The sequence below is a fragment of the Erpetoichthys calabaricus genome, chromosome 7 (assembly GCF_900747795.2).
Source record: "Erpetoichthys calabaricus chromosome 7, fErpCal1.3, whole genome shotgun sequence".
Classification (NCBI taxonomy): Eukaryota; Metazoa; Chordata; class Cladistia; order Polypteriformes; family Polypteridae; genus Erpetoichthys; species Erpetoichthys calabaricus.
Genome location: NC_041400.2, coordinates 88336131 through 88358689, shown reverse-complemented (window position 1 = coordinate 88358689; position 22559 = coordinate 88336131).

Here is a 22559-nt window from a genome sequence, read left to right as displayed (position 1 = left end):
ATACCAATTATTTCTGCACAGTGATTCACATGATTTAGTTTTCTTTCTTTCATTGTGGTCCTTTGAGCCAGATAGTGCTGTTTACAGTGTTCCAGATGTTTCAGTTCCAAGCAAGCAGTCATTCAAGCTGCCTACAGGGTTAATACATAGGCCTGGCTATCTAGAAGATTATGAAGTTTATTAACCTGGGCAAGAATTCTACAGCATCAACCAGAGATCAGATCAGCTCATATGTAGAGGAAATTGCCAAGATTTCCCAAGTCATGATTGTTGTTCCTCATGATAAACAAATTAATACAATGCATAAAGAACACTATTTGTTATTATTATTTTAATTGAATTTATTAAAAGCAAGTAACATTCCACACAAACAAATGAAACTTAACAAAACTAAATTCAAGAAGAGAAACAGAGGAAGGCCAACAGTGAGAGTATAGCTTTAAGAGTAGAAAAGAGGGAAGAGAATCATCTTCCCCAATATAAAAGCTTATTCTAAAATGTTATTGATTAGATCCTGCCAGGTTTTTAAAAAGTTTTGAACAGATTCTCTAAGTGAGAATTTGATATTTTCCAATTTCATATAGTATATAACATTAATTACCCACTGACTTAAAAGAGACGGCCTAGGATTCTTCCAGTTGAGCAACATAGGCCTACGTGCTAGTAGCGAATTAAAGGCGATTACCGTTTGTTTGTCCTTCTTCACTTTAAACCCAGCTGGGAGTACAGCAAACACAGCTGTTAATGGATTAGTAGTGAATGTGACACCAAGGCTGTCTGGTAGGCATTTAAAGGTTTTGGTCCAGAATAATGTTAATTTGGTGCACAGCATTCACAGAATTGAACACCATTGCCTAATCAAGCTGCTGTGAGGCAAGACATTAAGCAAGAGATGCTATATGCTGTAACAACTCTTTCTTCCAGCCTCACTTCAAGACCCACTGAAGGTATACACCTGATGCGAGTCTTAAGCCCTCTTCAGTACCCTCTCCTCATCAACAAGCAACAGGACATGATGCAGCACTGATATTGACTTAGAATTCAGTGGCTCTTCTAAGGTGTTTACTTTTTCCTTAAGGCTTTCCTGTTCCCTTTGTTTTCTTAAAAGTTCCCCTGTAATCGTTGGAATAAAGGGGGTGTCAGACAGTGGACAAGAGCAAATCCATCTTTTCCTCATTTTTCTGTTGTTGTGTACATGACCTCTCTCTCTCATTGAGGTGTTAGAAAGGAGCGCTAACCACTAAGCCACTCTGCTACCCTTAAGAGTACTATAAATTTCACTTTAAAGAAAGGTATGATGCTCATTACAGTTACTGGTATTCTTCTGATTTATGAAGAGCACCATATTCTTTTCTCCCATAACTATAGTTTAGTTTATGTTGCTTTTTAAAAATAATTTCAGAAAGATGTTATTAATGATTAGAATATATTTGAATATTAAGTCTTGTTTGATTATATTACATTAGTAAAATGATGAAGTGGATTGCTTTTCTAGTAATACTTAAAAGAAATATTGCATTTAACATACAGTATATAATTAAAAATATCACCAACTTATCATAAAAAGTGATTTGCTTATTCTGCTTTTTTCTTGGCATGCATTGGTGAATACCAGACAGCTTTTGTGTTTTTGCTCAATGATAAAGATTTTTGTCTTTGTCAGCTCAATACTAACTTAGTTTACAAGCACTTTGAGTCAATATCATTACATTTCTTTTAGCCCAATAATAGCAACCACAGCATTATCTTAAGCCTAGAGGAGACATTTACATTCAGACAGCACTTTAAAAGTTCAGTGGAAAGAAATGACATTTCCACTTTGTGGCTAGAGTGTAAAACAGATATAATTGAATGAAAAAGTCATTAGTAATAATGCTGATGTAGTATTATTTGTTACCAAGCACTTGTTTTTACACTTTAAAATATACAAAAACAACAAAACAAACCAATGGATTTGTTTCACTTTTCAAATGATCCTGAAACCTCAAATATACTGCAGAAGGTTCAAAGAAACATTAATGAGGACCATGTAGATTTACAAATCATAAGTACAGTTGTTTATTATTTTGACAACACACTATTTACAGTATACTGTTTTATGAATATGTTTCATACAGCTTTACAAATTTCATGTATCATAGGGAGATGAAACCCATTACTTCTGAAACAAAAGGATTCAGTCAGTGGAGGCTGGTGAAAAAAAATTGGGGGGGTGCTCAGCTTTTGGGGCCACAAACTGAAGCAGCGCTTATCTATTATTCAGTGCCTTTCACATCTATTTATTATATAGTGCCTTTCTTTTCTATCTATCTGGTCATTCCACATGCTTTTGTGTTTCTCAAAGCAATTTCAATGCATATCTTGGCCAGTCCAGTACCAGACCCATGGGATGAATCCAGGCTAAAATATGTTATATCCTTACCACCATGATGCCCAATCTGATGCCAGCTTTCCCATTTCTATTGTGCTCCATAATTTCAATCTGTGACATCCACAGTCCCTTTTTTCTTCCCATAACTTGCCCTATAGATGTGGAAAGGAACTGATGCACCTGCCACCCAAATTTTATACTACACCTGTCTCTAAATTGCCCAGTCCTCTGCTCTTTCCTCCTTCTAAAACCCACACCATGTCTGCACCTCCACCTCCATAATCTTCCAATAACATGGACTTCTGTCTGTCCTGTAACATATCCATAACATAAGTGAAATCCAAATCTTATTCTACCTCTGTTAATAGAGCTCCCAGAACCTTGCCCATTTCCACTGTATTCCATAAATCCACATTATACAATCACTAGTCCTCTGATTTTTCTGGTATTGCATCCCAGATTACCGCATCCACAGAGTCATTCCCCACGCTAATTTTATTCTCCACTTGTTGCCAGTTGCAGATTTGCCAGGCTTACCTCACCTGGGCACAAATTTGCATTGTAAGATCCACAGAGCCCATTTTAAAGCATAACTACCCCCCCAACGTGTTTTGTACTACACCAACAGGACAAGTCCAACCTAAATCCTATTCTGCATTTACAATCAGGATACCTATATCTCCTTGAACATAAATTTTGCCCCCCTTTCCTTCAGGCCTGAAAATTTCTTTTTACTTTCTGAATAAATTGAGTCATTTCACTAAGCCTGCCAGAAAAATTAGCTGCATACTATTGTCTAGAGCAGTGTTTCCCAACCTTTTTTTCTGTAGTGGCACACTTTTTGTAACCAAAATCATCCCAAGGCACACCACTATCTTACTAATCACAAACACACACACACACATATATATATCATATATTATTCTGGACAGGATGTGCCGATTTTTGGTTACCTCATCATTTTGCCTTCTAATGCCAATCCTGTAGTCTTCATCTAGCTGTTTAGCAATACTAAGCCTGCCAAAAAATTAGCCTCATGCTATTGTTTAGATTGCTGCAGCTACTTTCATGCTGCTTGCATTTTTCAGAAAGGTGTTTTAGACCTTGTATCTCCGTCGTTATCCATAATGCTTTGGTATCAACACTTTGAAACAGCAAACAGGAGAAGTAAAAAAGGCATTACTCACACCACACCTGGTTAGCTAACTCTGTTTATCATAACAAGAGCTGGAAGATGTCCTTGTGTAACCTTGTACTTGATTACTTGTCCACAAGTCAGGTAGCTCCGGTCCAAGCTCCTTTAACTTCTTTTTTTCTACAAGTGAATGATTTACGCAGGGGTGTTTCATTAAAGAAATCACCAAATTTTCTTTGATTTCTGAAATTCTGCTTGAAGTAGCCATCACCTAAGTCGTACTCGGTCATCTGTTGTTATGTAATATTAAAGGCAGGTGTGAACTGTGAAGCATTGATGTCAACATGGCATAGTGCTTTGACAATTGTCCAATCACATTTGATTAAAAAAACCTAAAACAATACTAATTCGCTGCCAATAAATATGGGAGTGTCTGGGGCGCAGAGAGCTGCATCCCTGGAAAAATCTTAAAGCAACCAATTAAATGACAGCCTCAGGTCACCAGCTTTTCAAAAGATCAGGGACTTACAAAGACTGTTTCTTGGCTGGCATCCTTCACTATGGAAATATAGGTATTCACACAGAATTTTCTTTCATTTTTATTCATACAGAAATTAAACAAATACAAGTCAGAACCAATTTTTCATGGATTTTGACATGCACTGACATCAGGCATCCTGTGTAAATAAAAAACTTATTTCATTATTATATCACATTACCTGATTAATTTAAGTAGAATTTCTAAACTATTGTAGGGAACAATACTCCAGCACTCCACATTACAAATCACCTTGGGTTTAGTTGTAATCTAACACGTTTTCTATAGTTAATTGTGTCACATTTATGTCCTGCCAACAGCACTCACAATAGAACAGATGTCTCAGATAGTTGATTGAGTGACAACTTGCCATCATACCCACAATTAGTACCCCTTTCAGAGTACAATGTAGCAGGTCCCAGTAGAACCATTTCCAGGAGCCAAAAGCTGCTTCACCTGTAAAAATGCTAAACATCTTTATAATGACCAAAATGTAAATGAAAAAATACAAAGCAAATATAAATATTTAACAGTGTAAGGTCAGGTCAGGTTGGGGAGCATGCACTGGTACAGCGCATTGCCACACCCACCACACAGTGAAACACCTTGGGATTCCTTTTGGCAACTACCCAAGCAGACACGTGGTCTAGCCCCACTCCCCAGGAAATAACCATAATGCTGCCACATTCAGGTGTTACAAGGGTGTCCTATTGGCCTGTTCTAGCTGCTCGGGTCCTCAGCAATAGTGCCAAAACTTTCGTTACCTCCCAATGCTAGTAATGTGCTTCATTCTGGACTCCACGAGCAGCCACTCATTTGACACAAAGTCAAATCCGTGGTACCCAAGGATTTTCCAAGGAGACACAGAACTAAAGGAGTTCAGTCTTCATCTTGGGTCACTGGTTAGCATCCATGTCTCACAACCATATAGCAAAACAGGGAGCACCAGGACTCTAAAGACTTGGTCCTTTGTCCTTTTGCAGAGATATACACACACCCCTTTCCAGCGATCTCATGAATCCCCTGTGCTCTCCCAATTCCCTGACTTCATAGGAAGAGTCACCAGAGACATGAATGTCGATGCTGAGATAAATAAACCTCTTGACGAGGTTGACATTCCCTCTGCAAACAAACACACTGCTAATGGCTGTATCCAGGAGGGTGGGGTGGGGAATCCCATGAAGTGGGGGGTGGGGGAATCCCATGAAGTCTCAGGATGTCCCATTTGCAGTTGATGAGAATCCTCAGTGCCAGGATGCACTCAATGGTAGACTTCTTAGGCATAAAACTAGACTGCTCTGGTTGCTGGTAAGTGAGCAAGTGATCACGGATCCTATTGAAGATGACCCTAGCAATTACCTTACCTGGTACAGAGAGCAGTGTTATCCCCCTATATTAGCCGCAATCCAGACAATCACCCCTCCCTTGCCAGATAGGGTCGACAAGTCCTGTTTTCCTGTCAGTTGGGGTAATGCCTACTTGTAATGCCAGGAGGCCAGCCTTACCACCTGCCTGGAGAAGTTCACCTCCTCATACCACAGATCCCTGCAGCCTTCCCTACCCTCAAGCTGGTTCGCCTAGTATGCAATATCAGTGACATTGTGTGGTTCACAGCTAATTGGAGGATCAGCCTCAAAAACATTTGACCCAGAGATGTTCACCGTCCTAGCCGGAGGAGCAGCTTTAAACACCTGCTCAAAGTAGCCAATCCAGTGGGTCACAACTGCAGTGTCATCCCTAAGGGCCATTCCATCACCCGCCCTGACTGCAATTCTCTGAGGAATAGATTCAAATGTGTGTGATACTTCAGTTCCTCTGTAAGCAGAACATGGGATCACTAGATTATAGATGGTGTGTCACTTGTTCACAGATTCCTCTACCAAATTCCTCTTTTTCTGCTTTCAGAGCCCTCACAACCATCCTTCTCAGTTCCTGGTACAGACCGGAGTTTCCATCAAGCCGTACACTGCAACTCCTCTCAGTGATATCCAGGGTGCCCTGTTTGATGAAATACCTCCTTCTGGGAACACCAACACAACCCTCTGCAGCCTTCAGGGTCTTGTCACAGAAGGTCTCCCACATCACATTAGGATGAGCAGTCACATCCAAGTCTGCAAGTCCCTCACAGAAACTGTGTGCAAACTCATTAGAAACAGTTTGATCTTGAAGTCCGGCCAGGTCCAGCCTCATTCTCCAAGTAGGTGGTAGCCTACTGGACCTAAGTTGGATCTTCAGAGTAGCAGCAACAAGTCTGTGGTCATAATTCACAAACTGGGCACTTCTGTAGACCCTGCAGTTCTGTAGGAGCCTCTAGTGTTTGCTCACAAGAAAGTGATTGATTTCCTTCACTGCACCACCAATACTGAAGTACTAAGTCCAACGATGAGGCTCAGAATATAACGATGGTTACAACGATGTAACCAACGATGTAACCAGAATCCAGTGATCCGCAGCCCCTGACCTTTTGCAAAGTCAAGGAACATGGAGCCACTTTCACCACAGTCACCAGACCCATGCTGACCTATACAATCCTCAAAGTCAGCCCTGTCAGTGCCAGTGCCTCACGGGCACCCATCAATCACTGAGCACAGTTGTGAATAAAATGTTTCCTTCACCGAGACATCACTCATTATGGTCAGAGCATACACTGAGACAACAGACAAGGCACCAAGAGAGTGGCTTAACCTGAGTCTTATAATACACTCATTGAAAGGAGTGACATCGGACACCAGTGGAAGGAGCCGATCTGCCACAGCAACAGCTACTCCTGAGTATGACAATCATCAGAGCAACCAGGCCAATAAAAGGTGTATCCATGTACAGAGATCTGGCCAGTCCCAGGTCTGCGAACCTCAGAGAGAGCCACCATTGAAATAAGGAGTTTACCAAGCTGCTTCGACAGCAGAGCAAGATGATCATCATGCTGGAGAGACAAGATTTTCCACGCGCCTACCCGGATGTGCTCCCTCAAAATGGTCTCCGAGTGCTGCCGTGCAGCAGGCGATGCCTCAACACCACACCAGTTCTGATCCCCACAGGCCTGACCACATTGACTCTCTGGCAGTTTCAACTCTTCCGGGAATGAAGCTCCTGAGGGCTTTCCTCCACCCCTTTCATAATGCAAGCAGCCTTCCTATGGGTGGTTGCAGCAGGGCTATTCCAGCAGAGAGCAGAAAGAAGTCTTGTCTGCTGTTTCAGATCTGTGTGAAATTTTTACAGTTTAATTTTTTAAGGTGATAATGGTACATGTGACTAATAAAATGCTGATATGCAATTCAATTGTGTATGAATTTTGAATATTTGTTTATCACTCTCCAATACCAGAATAAATATGAGGAAACTGATAGCATCCAGTGATCAACTTTGGGCCAAAAATGAATTGTTCAATGTTATTTTTATATTTTTTCATCAAAAAAATTTCATTATATAACATTTTGAACTTGAATAAAACAAATTGTATATACTAAATTTTAATCTGAATGCATATGCACTTTTAAGATTCAAAATTATATATTGTAGATGCCACACGGGCTGGACAGGCATCCCGACCAGGAGAGGGAACAGACCTGGAAGGAAGGGCCAGAAAGGGTGGACGGACAGCCCATTAAAAAGAGAAGTTGCTGGAGGATTTTTATTCCCCCAGCACACCAGATGGCAGCAGCCCTGGAGGTCGGTGCACAGTAAGAGAAACAGTAAGAGAAAGAGAGTGGAAACTGAAAAATGGTGTTTAGAAAGAGCTTCGGTAAGATGTGAAAATACGGAAAGAAAAACAATGAAGAAAGGAGAATTTGAAAAAAACATGCAAGCTCTTTTTTTGTGGTTTAGTCAGATGAGAGAAAAAGGCAGCCCAATTTCTGGACCGATATTACATGCAAAGGTTTTAGAATTTCATAAGCATTTCAAAGAAAGGGAAGAAGAATTCACAGCTAATGCTGGCTGGTTGGACCGGTGGAAAAAAAGGTTTGGAGTTAGACAGTTAAACATTACTGGGGAGAAACTGTGAGCTTGTACTGAAGAAATAGAAAGGTTTACCGCTAAAGTGGCGAAGATTAAAGAGGAAGAAAATTTAAGACTCAATCAGATTTCCAACTGTGATGAAACAGCATCCTCTTTAAAAAAACCCCTGTGTGCGTCCAGTGTCCGTGTGTGTGTGTCTTCTGGTGAAGTGCGCATGCGCGGGGCAGGGTGCGATGCTTCAAAGCAGATGCTTCAAAGGCCGCCTGACGCGTCACACAAGAAGAGAGAGGGCAGGAGCTATAAAATATCACGCGGCTGATCCAATCAGATTTCGGTAAATGAGGTAAGACCTAAAACATAAAACACGAAAAATCCAATCGAGTACTGAGACGTGGAGACCAGCTTCCCCAAAGAGGTGGGATTAGTGTTTGTTGTTGTGCAAGTGTTCACTCTGAGGATGTCAGATTTGCGATTAAGAAGCTTGGCCCGGTAAAGTGTAAAGTGTCAGTTGTTGAAGGGGTTTTCCTAAATATACGATTTTTCATGATATTACAATACGATGACTTTTAAAAGTAGATTTATTTTCGCGCACATTACATCAGTTGCTGGGACACATATTACGGACAGCAAAGCCAGTATTACTGTCATAGAAAATTACAGGCATTTTATGGAAAAAAATTAAAGAGGTAAAATGTCCTATGCCATTTAATATAGACTGTTCCTACTAATGTTTATGGACTACTGTTCTAGCGCCCATTATTGTAACGGGCTTAATGACTAGTAAATTATAAAATACTTCCAACCAAAACACTTGCAGCGAGAGAAGAAAAATCAGCACCTGGGTACAAGCAAAGCAAGGAGAGAGTGACGGTATTGGCCTGTTCAAATGCATCAGGTAGGCATAAACTTAAATTAACTCTCATAGGAAAATCAACAAAACCCAGAGCCTTAAAAAATGTAAATTTAAATAATCTGTCAGTTAACTATAGAAACCAAAGAAGTGCATGATTGGATTCAATTTTGTTTAAAAATTGGTTTCATGAAGAATTTGTTCCCAGCGTAATACATTTTTTGAACGTGAAAAAGCTTCCACATAAAGCGCTTCTAATACTAGATAATGCTTCATCCCATCCAGATGAAAGCGAACTAAGTTATGGTGACATCAGAGCTCTTTTTTTGCCTCCTAATGTGACTTCACTTATTCATCCCCTAGATCAAGGTGTACTGGAAACTTTGAAATGAAACTACAGATGGCAACTTTTAAAAAATCTCCTTGAAGACCTTGAGAATGGCAAAAGTGTTACTGAGAGCGTTAAAAAAATAAACATAAAAGATGTTACTTACTGGTTGGCAGAAGCATGGGACAATATAAAATCATCCACACTGAATAAATGATGGGACAAAATATTGTGCTCCCAAAATGAAACCAGGACGGCACGGTGGCGCAGTGGGTAGCGCTGCTGCCTTGCAGTTGAGAGACCTGGGGACCTGGGTTCGCTTCCCGGGTCCTCCCTGCGTGGAGTTTGCATGTTCTCCCCGTGTCTGCGTGGGTTTCCTCCGGGCGCTCTGGTTTCCTCCTGCAATCCAAAGAAATGCAGGTTAGGTGGATTGGCGATTCTAAATTGGCCCTAGTGTGTGCTTGGTTTGTGGGTGTGTTTGTGTGTGTCCTGCGGTGGGTTGGCACCCTGCCCAGGATTGGTTCCCTGCCTTGTGCCCTGTGTTGGCTGGGATTGGCTCCAGCAGACACCGTGACCCTGTGTTCGGATTCAGCGGGTTGGAAAATGGATGGATGGATGGAAAATGAAACCAGCCAGAAGGAGATGACGAACAAAGATGAAACTGCTAAGGAAACACTTTTTGAATTAGCCAAAACCCTTCCCATTTGGAGGTACTCACTACAAACGATATTGAAGAGTGGATAAATGATGATGAAGAGCAGGAAATGACTGATGGCATGATAGTGAAATTATTGAATGAAGGAAAAGATGAAAATGATGATGGGGAGGATGAAGAGTGTACAGAAGTTGTCAAAAAAATATCACATATGGAAGGTCTACATGCTATCGAGATGGCTCTCCGGTATGTCGAACAACAGGAAGATACCAAGCCTGCTGATCTTATGATGCTGAGGCGCCTACGGAATGCAGCAGCAAACAAGTGAGGAAAATCAGCTTAACAAATGATGGTCAGAGACTTTTTTGGAAAAGTTTAGAAGAATTTTAAAATTGAGTATGAAAGAAGTTAGATCAACACAATCTTAAACCAGATATAAATGTAGTGTAATTCATTTTTGGTTGTTTTATCGGGTTTTTAATTTAATATTTTATTTGTTTAAACTGCATGATACCATACTATCATGATATTATGTTGCTGCCTACAGGATATTCAAGAAAACAAGTGGGAACCGCAAATAGACGAAAGACAAATACTGTATGTCATTAATGAAAGAAAAAAATATTTTGTTTATGAAAGTACTGAATGTATTATTTTTGAAGATGTTTAAATATATTATATGTATGTCGTACAGTGGCAAAACATGGAAATATCTTATTTTTGTCTTAATTTATGTTCGCACATAAGCCTTCCATATTATTTGAGTTTTTGATTATCCGAGGTGGCCTCAGTCCACATTACCTTGGATAATCGAGACTCTACTGTATTGGGAAAAGGATGTTAAAGATATAGCTGCCAGGCAAGAGAAAAAGAGGAAGGCCAAAAAGAAAGTTTATGAATGTGGTGAGAGAGGACATGAAGGTGATGTGACAGAGCAAGATGTAGAGGACAGGAAGATATGGAAGAAGATGATCTGTTGTGGCAACCCTTAACGGGAGCAGCCGACAGAAGAAGAAGGTGACTATATATATTACTAATTATATATAATATGACTAAACTGGTATACAAGTTTATATTGCCTATACTGTTTTTCCAGGTACATTAAAGATGAGGTTGCAAGTATCACTTGCCAGGAACCAGAAAACTTAAACATTCTCTATTTTGAAAGTGATACAATACACGTTCTTTATAACATTGATCTTTTCTTCCAATACACAGCACAAACAAACATTTTCTAAAAGATCGCAAAGAACAAAAAAAACAAGTCCCTTTGAGGTCTACTTAAAGTGCAGACATTCAGGGACATTAGATTCTATATGAATTTGCGGCCTGGTGTCCCTGTATGAATGTAATGCCTCTGCAAGCTAAAACGATTCCAGGGCATGGCTGAAAGGGATTGTGTCTGGCTTGAGATGGTTTTAACTCCAATCAATATTGAGTGAAGTGCCTGAAAGAAAGTTGGAGAAGGAAGAAGCCAATGTGAAGAGTTAAATAGATAGATAGATGACAGATGTGTGCTTGGTGGGAATTAAACAATGTACCAAGATCGGTTTATGTAGGTCCACAGGGGCAGCACAGTTTTTCTTTACATTATACCTATTTCTGAGATCAAACACATAAATGTGGCGATTCTGTTAACTGTAACTTACCAGTTGACACTCCTCTAGCTTTGCCTTATCATCTTAGCTGTTTTTGCTCCTGTGTTCTGATACTGAGTACTATTGAATAAATGAACACTTTTCTTACAGCCTGTGCCTGCCTCAACTGCTTAAGCCAATTAATTTTTCTTGAGTAAATTGTGGTCTTGCGCTAATAAACAGGAGAACTTTTATCCTAAAACTGAACTTCTGATTACATTTCCAGATTTGAAATAGCTTTAGTTATAAATAAATCATTATATTAATTAAAGGAAAAATATGTATGTCTTTTCACATTGTGATTGTGATTTTTCATGAATTTCAAGTATGTGTGTGGGTAGGTAGTTATTAATACATTTATACTTAATAATTCTTCAAGTTTCAGAACAGGGTTGAATGCACATTGAAATGTTGAAAATGAAGTAACATAACTGCTAAAACAGATGAAGGAATAAAATATTTTCTGAAAGCAGACACATTATGAATTCCTTTGCTTCTTGGTAATTACATCATTCCGCAAAATGTAGACTGATAGTCACTTTCATGAAAATATACATAAAATTTGAAATATAGCAAAAAGTTTACAATTTTATTTTACAAACTGATATTAACCGCATTGTAATCTACGTAGGCCAATAAATTAGTAAGTAATCAGAATAGTTTCTTCTCCTCAGAGACTACCAGCTAGATTTAGGAAAGCAAAATTTTCACTTTGCAAAATAAAAATAAATGTGATTTCACACATTGAGATATGCCAAACTTTTATGCATACCATTTTCAGAATGCCTTTTTAACACCGATCTTACTTTCTAGCACTCACTTATCAAATAGTCACAGTGCATTCTGCTTCTCTTTGAAAACTGGCAATAACCTGGTGCATACAAAAATATATATCTTTCTTTTTTTAATCGTGCAGTGTTCTATCAGTCAGAAATTTAAATAAAATATGTAATGCATTAACATTGGTGGATTAAAATAAACACGCAACCAAACCTGGCACAAACATAAATATGACTTAATCTAAAAATGGCTTTGAAAACATGTGGTTTTTAATATAGTGCTCATGTCTGTGGCTTTACAGTTGCTAAATTCAAAGACCAAGCTGTGTTTTGTCCGGGTTTGTCACTCATCGAGTGTTCTACTGTGCCAATTCATATTCTGCTTTTATAGTTCACTAATCTTGTGCCCTGCACACAGTTGAGACCTACAGTACCTTAAACCCACCCATCTGCAATTGAGAGGCTGTTTAGTACTTTACTAAAATTGCATTTCTTCATTTTACTTATTTCACTTATCCAGTGTGTTTGTTTATATTCTTTACAGATGTAGCTCATTTCCATCCATCCATCCATTATCCAACCCGCTATATCCTAACTACAGGGTCACGGGGGTCTGCTGGAGCCAATCCCAGCCATTTATTTTTATCAAATGCATTTTTCAAGATATAAGGAGTTCTGTCATTTTGGTCTTTTTCTTACAACTCAGTTTCAAGAGTTCTCCTGCTGCAGATGCTCCCAGCACCTCAAAGCTCTCCTCTGTATGTAACTAAGGATATATTCAAATATACTTATCTCTGCTTGTGCTGTACATTATGTTTCTTCAGCAAAAGGATTCGATAACATTCTTTAAACTTGGGTGCCAAGTCATATTTAATGTAACTTCTACATACTCCCTTAGCGTGCTAAGTACTGGCAGAATAATGCATATATGAACATGTGACATGTCTTAAGAGTTCATTTTTTATTTCCTTCCGTATAAGTAAGTTAGCACCCTTTACCTTTAAACTAATTTAAGTATTAGTATAGTATTTTCCTAAGGGAACATTACCTATTATGAACATGTATTACTTTGTCTGATTTCAAGTCTCTTTCTGGATGAGACATAACCCTGGTCCAGTCAAGATTGACTACTGAGGCCCATTTTGGACATCATTGACCCAGTTGATCCAAGTTCTGATGCATCCCTTTTTCTGTGAATGACAGCAGCAATAGGTCATCTGTGTTTAAAAAAAACACAAAAAAAAAAACTGACATCAGTTTCTCCTCTCCACTGCACTAATTTACATACCCAGTTCTGCCTTGTTTGTTTAAATCCTCTCTGTCTCTTGCTTGGGCTCTTTTTAAGCTGTGATAGGGATGTGTTAACAAGGCAATTTCCTGTCACGCCCATCTACATGTGAATGCCTGGCCAGCCAACTGCCCATCAACACCCCGGAGCCGCTCTACCATGCTACCGCTTGCACCTGTACCCCTCTGAGCCTCAGTGCACCATTTTCATTAAATGAACTTGTACATTGACACAGACCTAAAATGTCTCATCATATCAACTCATCATTTTTTCACAAAACAGTTTTCAGCTGTCAATTATAGTTTTTTTTCCCACACTATAGATGATGAAATACCAAAATCATCTTTTAATGAAAGTTTATTTGAATTTAATGTCTTCTAATATTAAAATCTATGTTTATTTTTCAATAATAAGGTTTGAATATAGCTGAAAGTTCTGTGTATTGGGTCAGTAGTCATGGCATACAAAATTCCCATGGTTTCTGTCTGAGTGGAACAACAGAGCCAAGAATTTACATTGTGTTCAGAAGGAATGGCCATGAAATAGGAAGTCTGGTAGACTTTTTCTGAAATTTCTCTGTTTCTTTTCTCCTAAGTAGCTCAGAAATGCCACCCAGTGAAAGCACCTCAGCCACTGCCCTGCTCAACTGAACCACACCTCATCTGGTCAGGATGATATATATTTATGATCTTTCAAAAGATGACATCTCAGTCTGAGGAACATGGTCCTGCATGATGGAGCTCCCTGATTCAAACCTACTCATGAGAAACAATAATTTTGAGAAGCTGCAGAGGCTAAAGAGGCATCAATTATGCTTGATTTCTGTTGTGTCACTGCACACTCATTTTTGTTCTTTGTTTTGGATTCTGGCGGCAAATGGGTTGGGCTTTTTGGCCAACTTTTCTTTGGTTCTTCCTCATTTGCACCTCACAACATATACGAGTTGGCAGAAATTAGAATGTTGAGATGGATGCATTGAGTTATAAAAAGGACAGAATAAGAAATGAGACAATAAGAAGTACAAGAAAAGTGGGAAAGATGTCTAAGAAAGTACAAGAAAGTAGAATGAAGTGATATGGATATGTGAGGACGAGAGTCAATACATAAAGTACATAGGTAAAAGAGTGATGGGAATGGAAGTACAGGGGAAGAGAAAGTGAGAGAGGCCAAAACATAGGTGGATAGATAAAGTAAAAGAATATGTGAAGGAAATGGTTTGACTGAGGAGGAGATGTAGGATCAAGCTGTATGGAGGATGACCAAGCATATCAACCACACATTGAAGCGGGAAAAGTTGAATATATATTGTGACTGCATACATGTACAGTACACAGTATATTATTATTATTAGAGTAAAGGGTAGAACATTTTATATTAATCATGAGATGTGTTTTGTTTCAGCCAGGGTTCCCCCCTGGCTGGGGTTCAAAGTTATTTTTTATGTCTTTTTTATGCTTTTTTTATGGTAATATTGTTGATAATTTATTGTTTATGTGTCTATGTATCTTCACCAATGTTCTGTGTGTCTTATGGTCCATTTGAATGCCCCTGGTGGTTTTGGTAAGTTATAGTTTTATTTGTAATTGTGTCCATTTTAGTACCTTAGCTCTGTTTTTTGACCTCTCTTTATGTTTTTGGGACTTGTTTGCTTTGGGATTGCCTACTTCAGGTCAGGTGGCACAGTTGTGCAAGGGTGTATGTTTATTACAGTGAGTTCTGTGATGAGCTGCCACACTGTCCAATGCAGTGGGGATAGGCTGCAGGTGTCTATGATCTTGAACTGGATTAGGTGGGCTTGAGAATGTTATATAATAACAAAGGTCTCACTGACACTGATCTACGTAATATCTCCATTTCACTCTAAGTTCTACATCCAGTGTTAAGTCAGTCGACTAGATTACTGTAACGCAATCCTCTCAGGAATACCCAAAAAAGACATAAATCGTTTGCAACTAGTGCAGAATGCAGCTGTTAGAATCCTAACCAGGAAAAGAAAATCCGTGCACATTTTTCCAGTTTTGATGTCACTACACTGGTTACCTGAGTCATTCAGGATTGACTTTAAAATTCTGCTTATGGTTTATAAAGCCTTAAATAATCTCGCCCCATCTTATATACTGGAATGTCTGACATCTTATATTCCAAATCGTAACCTTAGATCCTCAAATGAGTGTTTCCTTAGAATTCCAAGAGCAAAACTTAAAAGAAGTGGTGAGGTGGTCTTCTGCTGTTATGCACCTAAAATCCGGAATAGCCTGCCAACAGGAATTCGCCAGACTTATAAAGTGGAGCACTTTAAAAAACTGCTGAAAACACATTATTTTAACATGGCCTTCTCATAACTTCACTATAATTTAATCCTGATACTCTGTATATCCAATTAATTATAATAACTATTCATGGTGGCTCTAAAATCTGTACTAACTCCTACTCTCTCTGGTGTCCTTTTATCTACTCATCATCTCGTCATCTACTCAAAGCACTGTGATGCTCCAACAGTGATGGATTAAAAGCCAGAAGTCTGCATGACCATCATCATCAAGTCCTTCCGTGAGAACCCTAAATACAAAGAGGACTATTTCATTTATGTTAGGTAGAATTCCCAGAGGGGACTGGGCGGTCTCGTGCCCTGGAACCCCTGCAGATTTTATTTTTTTGTTTTTTTCTGTCCCCCCTGGCCATCGGACCTTACTCTTTTTCTATGTTAACTAATGTTGTCTTATTTTAATTTCTTATTTTGTCTTTTATTTTTATTTTATTTTCTTCATTATGTAAAGCACTTTGAGCTACTTTTTTGTATGAAAATGTGCTATACTGTATAAATAAATGTTGTTGTTGTTGTTGTTAATCAAAGTGGCAATGATACACCCTCTACTATTGAAAAACAAGAAGTTCCAGTAATCAACAAGTAGAATGAATTGCCAAAGTCAAAACAGCATAAACACTTGCCAGACTCTCTGAGGAGTATATTATTCTAAACTATTAAGTCTAACATATTTTGCTTTAAATATTGAGATTGTTAGCCCTTCTTTTATATTGATACATGGAGGTCCAATAATTAAAAAAGACACTGCCCTCTACAGCAAGTGTATTTGTCCTACAAATTTAAGGAAGGCACGTATATCGTGATCACGTTATATGTTCTGAGGATTAGCCATTAATGATCAGTTACCTGCTTCTCACATTGAAGAGCAGGAACAAAACCAGAAAGTTATGAATTTAATAACAAGGTATAGACAATATACAAGATCAGTGACAGAAACAATTATAACTGTATGGAAAGGGTAAAAAAGCAACATATATTCAAAACTTTTTATAGATTTTTAGAATTATTGACTGGCACATGTACAGAGTGCAGTGAAATTCTTATGTTCAGGTGCTAATCAACATGCAAGACTCTTTAGTACCATGATTAATGAATTTAAATGCCTTTCTTCGAAACTTGTGTCTTCTTGAAAAATACCAAGACACATTACAACTAATACAAAATTGTGCTCATACTTAAAAGTGATAAACAGCTCATGTTCATCATATTTGGTAAATCAGGTAAAAAAAAACTAAGTGAGACTTGCTCAATAACAGAAATTTTGGAGTGAAATATAAAGATTAAGCAAACACTATCAAAAAACATCACAAAATGAGTATCGGAAGAGACCTCAAGTTTAATAACAACAATTTGTCCAGTGTGAAATAACAAAATGTGACAGGTGTCAACAATATACCACAGCTTTATAAATGTAGGTTATTCATATATTTCTGGCAGGTCTGGTTAGCAATATGAAAACATGCCATTTCATAGACTATTACTGGAAGTTTCTTATGAAATCCAAAAAAGATCAAAGAGGTAGAAATATTAACCAGTCCTTGGAAAGTAAAAGAGGTTCATGAAAAACACTAGATTTATAGGCATTTCTAATTGTTTCACATTTTGAATCTAATTACAAAATATACTACATTCACTTATTTACAACTGGCCAGTTTGGAGTTTCCAACTTACCATGCACATTTTTGAGATATGGAAGGAATTATGGAATAACCTGAGCATACTTTCATAGTTCATAATAATAATAGGAGCGCTGCAAACATTGTAAAGTACAAATCAATATTGTGTTAAAGATAGAATGGGAGAAGGTTGATTTGACTATTTGACTTTTGAGATGTTTTTCAACAAGCATTAAATGATAGTTTTACCCTTAAAACAATATTATCATAGGGCCTTTGGTAATAATTGATTTTTACAGGCAGGCCTAAGGAACCCAATGCTGCAAAACCTCAATACAGTATATCAAATTTTTTTTTCAGGTTCATCACATTTATCCACCAAACATATACCAATCCATTTTTAAACAAGTGACTCCAACCTTCTCCCATTCTATCTTTAACACAATATTGATTTGTACTTTACAATACCAAAATAATTTCTTAAAGTGTGAGAGAGTTCCTAAAATCATTGTTCAATAACTATATTTTCTGGTTATATTATTACTAGAAATAAAATAATAATAACAACCACATATTTATAGTATTTTTTTCTATCCTGTGTTTACTCCTAGAAAACACAGCAACAGAAGTGAGGAAATTCTGTTGTGCAGCAGATTGGAAATACTGCAGGAATGAATAATAGATTGTTAGATGTATAAATGCACTATTCAAGCAGGACTGAAATGTTAAATGGCTTTTAGACTTTTTTACCAATACACACATACTGAGGCAAAGCAAAAAAAGGGTTCTTGGATAGTTATTTTGATAGTCTGAAATGAAAAGGATAAATGCGGCAAAGTATTGCCAGTGAAGTGCTGCAGCTCAGTGTGTAACTCCAGGTAACCTTTAAAAGTCTAGAATTGGGATGACTATAGAACTTTCAGAAATCTTCAAAGTTAAAATTGATCCTTAAGCTTCACTCTCAATACAAGGCAGAATAGAGTACTATTATTCACAATAAACATTTTTAATAACAAATATTAGAAAGAATAAATATTTAGAAATACTACTTTTTTTAGGAAAAAGTGGCAATTATGAAGCCCTGCTAAAAATAATTTACATTAGAAGAAGACAGTTGCATTATTTAATCGATAAAAATGAGTTATAAAACTCTATTTTTATATATGCATTTACATATAAAGAGGAAATTGACTTGATTCTCCTGTGACAATGTCAATTATATATATTTCTCATGCTGTTTTTAGCAAATAGCAGTGACAGAAACTTGATCATGCTTGAGCATATAATTACTCTTTGGATAATACCAGCCAAAACCACTTTTAATCAGGCATATATTTTATTGGGAGGAAATGTATGAAGATTACATTTGATTCCAAAGGCCTACTCCACATGTACTGTACCTGGGTACTTTTAAAAACAGGAGATTTCCTCCTTCGTTCTTAAAAAAACTTCCTGTCCACTCGTGCACTGTTTTTTTCTTTTTTTCAAATCTCCATCCACATGAAAATGCAAAAATCCTCTGTCAAGAACATGCCAAAACAACAGACGGTGATATAACCTTAACGTAATGCCATGTTGGCTAATCAGAAGCCTGAAAAAAGTTATTATCATTTCAGGAAGGCTAACAACAATGGTGCATCAAGGTAAGGGGGAATCTTATGCATGGACTGATAGTGAAGAGGAGTTTTTCCTTAGTATCACACTCAAAGTTAGCAAAATTCAGGAAAACCTAGACTGCAGTAATTGTACTGTATATACTGTATACAGGGCCCAAGTGAACTGTAGTTGCTTCACACATTTGCTTTACTATTTTAGAAACCACCTGTCTTGACAACCCAAAGGCGTTTGCCTTGTGTAATCTCCCCTAGTCTGCTAAATAGTAGAATGTGCAACTTTTTTGACAACACTGACAGATGATCTCATTACAGTTGTGTTGTTTTGATGTGCAGGTACAGCAATTCAATCAAAGACAACAGCAATGTCCTTGACAAACAAAACTTCTCTTGCCATTCTTCAACAACAATCATTTCATTCTCAAAGTTGCCCCACCAACTTGAGGTCTGTCCAGGTCTCGTTCAAAACTGGAGACGTTGGTGGCCGAGTCGCCAGAGTGTTCAATTTAGCAGTGACCTCTGCAGTGCATTCTGATGTCTCTGTTGCTCAATGTAGTGATAAAGTAATTAAACATTTAAATGTGAACATCTAAATAGTCCTGTTAACAAGGTTAATACCAGCACTGTTTAAGCTATGTCCGACATTGCACAAAATTGCCTCATGTAAACTAAACAGATGATGGCACACACACTGACATCAAGCAAAGAAGATACCAGTGCACATTTTGACATTACAAGCCCAAAACTCTGTTTTCACTGTCTACACATAAACAGGGAAGACAGAGTTTCTAAACATCTTCATCCTGGAAGGAGTTTTTCAATAGGTCCATTTTCAGGGACCTGAAATGAAGTTTGTGTGAGGCTAAAAGGCCAAAATGTCTATAAAAAGTTACATTTAAAAAAATACCCAGGTGCATGTGGACTAGGCTTAAATGGATATCGTAAACATCTCTCTAATCCTATTATTGATTTAACAAACTGAATTTATTAATCAAAGAGGCATTTAAAAATTACATTGAAAATAATCCTAATAAAATTCTAAAAGTCTGGATGATGAGGCTACCCTACAGACATCTGAGTGGGTACTGACCCTGGCAGAGAATACTACAGTAGGGCACACCACTTAATCAGATGAAGCTTTAACGTGTAGTAAGAAGGTAGTTAGTACAGATATTAGTTGGTACAGATATCGCATTTTGTTACAAAAGTGCACAACCTGAAAACAATGTTGCTATGCAGACTTTGCCAGATAACAACAGATGATTTGTATCAAGTGTAAAGGATGACGCACCTGGGCGGGCATCCCAGCAGGATTGGGGCAAGGTTTCTTACCTAAACGGGAGGCCAGCCCATTGGAAACTCAGGAGGAAAGACACAGTGTTCCCTACCCTAGCCAGGAAGATGGCAGAAGGTGCCAGTTTTGAGCTGGGTGTACTGGCGTCCCAGCATAGCCAGATCAAGGAACAATCTCTGATCTGTAGGCCAGTGTGATAGAGGAACCAGGGGAGACAACTGGTCATGGCTACATGCTCCCATGATACATTAGGTGGCAGCATCCCTGGGCGGCGCTACCTGTATGGCCACCCACAAGATATGCTGGGAACTGTAGTCCCATGGGGCAGCCTTATTGGGTTCCGGTGGTGCTGCCAGATTCTGCTGTGAGGGTATGTGATCCCTACTTTCAGGGACTTCTGCTTGACACAGAAGGACTTCCATTGAGCCATCCCTAGCACTGGAAGTAATCCAATGCCTAAGATTAAGGAAGCCACTTGACCTCATTCAGACGAGTCAGTCGAGAGAGGAGTTGGACAACACTCGCGTGGGACAAGGGGAGGAATGAGAAAGAGAGGAGAAGAGAATATTGTTAAAGTGCATATAAGAACCTTATTGTAAGGTACTTTTGTTAATAGACTTGTTTTATTTGAACCCAGGACTTGTGTAGTGTGGTTGCTTTTGGGATTTGGGGTGCTGCAACTCCCCCTACTGGTCATACAAGGTAGAAAAATCAAAACTCAGTCCCTATGTACATAAAAACCCCTTTGATCATTAAGGTACGTTAAATAAAGTCATCTAATTAAACATCCATTGATTTATAGATCTTATGTTGGATATACAAACACATTCTGGTGATCCATAATGCATATTGCAGCTTTCATCTTGGCAGTTTATTGTTCCAAATTCAGCTCTGCAATGCATGCATTCCATATGTTTCTTAGACAGTGGTGCTTCTGCATTCATGACAAGTTTTTCCCCGTTCTCCCAGAACCTGGTGTTGTTGTGCAAAAATTAAAATAAGTAGTAAATTCCTCTCAACAATTTATTGTTAAAGTGTTTATTGCAACCTTAGCCTACTCATTATGACAACATTTATTTGAAATTTCCATTATATGTTTGAAGAAATTTATTATATAGGAAAAAGAATTGTATTTGAAGTATGAAAAATGGTCTTTGTACCTTACACAGCTAGATAACCTGTTTGCTGGTTGCTTGGGGAGGTCATTGAAATTTGCAGCGTTGAAGGCCAACCCTTTCTTATGTGTGTGCAATCTCCTTACACACTCTCCTTATACAGCCTCATACCAGCATCATTGCTGCTGCTGCTGCTCTGTTTTTCCAAGTCTCCTTCGATGTGGCTCCAATGCTCTTTTTTTCCTTAGTTATCAACTGACATGCATCACATTGCTCACTTTGGGGACTAAGGCAACACAATCTTCACTCTCCTTCCCCAAGCCAGTCCAGGCCTGGATCCTTCTCAAGGGTCCCTGGTTTTCATTTCCTCAGGCTAATGGATTTTTGGCAGGTCTTGTAGGTTCAGCTGTTTAACCGCATGATTCTATTTCCTTTTCTCTCTCTCTCACTCATCCACAAACATTCAGTACAAAACACCTAAATGGCTTCTTAAGATGACAGCATCTATGTAACCGGTCTGTGTGGTTCCACCAGAATTTTTCATGCCAAAAACATATTGTTCATATATTATGTTAAGTTTTCTGGTACTGGTACTGGTTACATTATGAAGGCACCTCCAATAATGTGCCCATCATTGACTCCTTCAGCTAATGTGTATTCTGAAAATAATGAGTAGCATCTGATTTATAATATGTTCCATCCATTCCAGATTGTTGTCTTTGATGAAAGATATGATCATGGGTTTCAGGTTTTTGTTCATCTCATGCACTTAGATTGGGAATGGTATACTGTGGTGTTCTGGTGAACCTCTCTCGATTGCTTCCAGACGTCTTCAGTAACAGAGCCAGTAAACAGGGGACCCGTGTTGTTGACAATGTTTCTCGGCACTGCCCCATCATAACAATATTTTGTGTTTTAGCAAATGTTCTTGGCAATGGGAATAGCTCTATCCACCAGTCAAATTAGTCCACAGTCACCACACATGCAAGCCAGTTGTGATATAGAGGGTCTGCAGCTTAGCAAGTGGTAGCTCAGGTTTAAATATTTTAACAGATAA